The sequence below is a fragment of the Perkinsus marinus genome, assembly GCF_000006405.1.
Source record: "Perkinsus marinus ATCC 50983 genomic scaffold scf_1104296927446, whole genome shotgun sequence".
Taxonomy (NCBI): Eukaryota; Perkinsozoa; order Perkinsida; family Perkinsidae; genus Perkinsus; species Perkinsus marinus.
In genome coordinates, this window is record NW_003217134.1 from 26,574 (window position 1) to 28,929 (window position 2,356).

The window sequence follows — 2,356 nt, forward strand, 5'->3', positions numbered from 1 at the left end:
AGAATATTAAATATTCTAACCCGAAACCCACAAGAAGTTCTTGAAATTCTCTCAGAATTTTCACATTGTCACCAATATTTTGTTGGCAACATATGTGGTTGACCTTGTGCATAATTTCCCGCACGGCTCAAGGCTATCGAGACTTGCGTATCCCTCGAAGGTGATGTCTCGAAGGACCAGCGACGATTATCCACCCGAAGAAGTTGAGAGCGCATTTAAAGCAATCGCTGCTACTGATGCCGCTGACGGAACTATCTCCATCAATGACTTGCACCGTGCTTTAACTGTGAGTTGATTCTTCGAGGGTCCAGGTAGGATTCACTCCATATTGATAGAGTTATGGTGAAGGTCGGCTGAGTGAGATAGAGGCTAAGGATCTGTGCTCGAATCTCGATCACATTGACGGCCACTTCAACTACCGCGATTATATTAACATGACGATGAATCGATAGTTAGGTTTTGATAACATGGAAATGGCTACATGGCATGATTATCATAGCGGTCATGTTAACATTGTTATCGCGCACTTTCTCTAATGTTGCGTTGAGTATTGTTGGCTGGGAGCATTTTCTTGAAGCAGGTGTTGAAAGCGCGACTCGGGAGGGTGCGAGATTCTCGATCTCGAGTAGTTTCAAGACGAGATCGGAACTGCCAAGTTGGCAATATCATGGTCGAGATCGAGAAGCTATACCTTTCCTGACCATCTCGGTTCAGTATTTATATTAATTACCTGCAGACATGTTCCGTTTTAACTGATCGGCAAATTTGAGAATATTCGTTCGCTCCTCGCTGATACTATAATGCACGGGAGATATGCTCCCGGAAGAACGGCTTATATGGAAAGTATTCGAACAGTTCCCGGCAGTTACTGCCGGGAGATAGTCAACATATTCAACGCGCTTCTGGAAAACTTGGCTGTCCCCTCTGCTAGGATAAGGAGTGTAGTCTACACTCACTACCGTATTCTACACTGTGTAGATATCGAGTACCCGTCTCTTTTTTCATTCTGTCCGTCTCGACTCGAGACTCTCGAGGAGGAGATTCTGGCTGATTTGTCCAAATCAGTTCGATCGAGATGAGTAAGATGTGCTGCAAGCGACGTGATCGAAACGTTACGCACTATACCTTCCAGAAACAACTGGTTTTATGGTTTGCATGGATTGCGTTGTCCGGACTACCGGTTTCAAGTTGTGGGGTTTTCATCCGTCATTAATCTCACTGGTCGCTTTCATTGTTGTCGAAACTTATACATCTATCATGGGATTCGACTCGTGCTCGACTGATTCTGAGGGCTCTTAGTATTTCGAGTAAAATTATCTGCATTCTTTTCCTATCGCCCCTGCGGCCGTTCTATGAGGAGCCGTTTCGAACATCCAGGTTTGCTCCCAAAAACGTGCCGTTTCTACCCAGGAGAGTCAGCGAAAGTCCGGGACCCGGACTCCGGGTACAATAGGAGACTGTGAGATGCTGCTGCATCATTGTCGCTGCCCGTTGCACACAGTACGTCTCTCCAGGCTGAAGGATTCTCTTAGTTAAGCTTATGATGAAGATAGTCCTCGTCGGCTAAGTATAATCAGGCAGCCTTGGAGGCATTCTCGTGCAATTATATCCAGTGTAGTGTTATCTCAATGGGCAAACCACTAATGAGAGAGTCTCACGCGCCTCATTCTGGATCTATGCCACAACTGTTTTTCAAATGAATTCATGGTTGAGTTGTTGGCGGGCACTTCCCGCTCGGCAGTTTCCCAGATGGATCAGCTGTGAGTTTTGATTCTGGGGCCGTATTTCGTCTGTTCAAATGCTATTTGACGAACAAATTTGGTAGCATATCGGGTTATGAATTATAGCGTGTACCTCGAATTATCACATACTCAGTATTTAACCATCTCAGTACAAGGACTGGACTTGTGATTTTATTTCACGGAGTATGCTTGGCCGCGGGACCTTTGCCTGGGTCCGACTTCTACACTGAGCTATGCCCCAGTTCAGCTGATGAAGCCACCGATCGATTGAGCTAAGCCAGCTGTGTCACTATTGGTAACTATTATGTTACCGTTAATCAATTAATCTAGGTTTTCTTCTGCTTCCTTCGTGACACGAAGTTCGTGTTCTAGCCAGCACTGCGTTGAACGCAGTGCGTTCGACTATTCGTAACGAAAACTTTTGAGTTTTAGGCTAAAACTTTTCGGACATCTTCGCTCCGATTAGCTGTATCGTTTCAATGATATCCGTACGAACATCATTGGCTCTCCGCCATCGATTACGGTTGTGCCTTCTTGAATGCAATCGATCGTTTGACGCATGCACACGTTAGCTACGGATAAAGCTCTCGCGCTCGCCTTATACTGTCTATTCC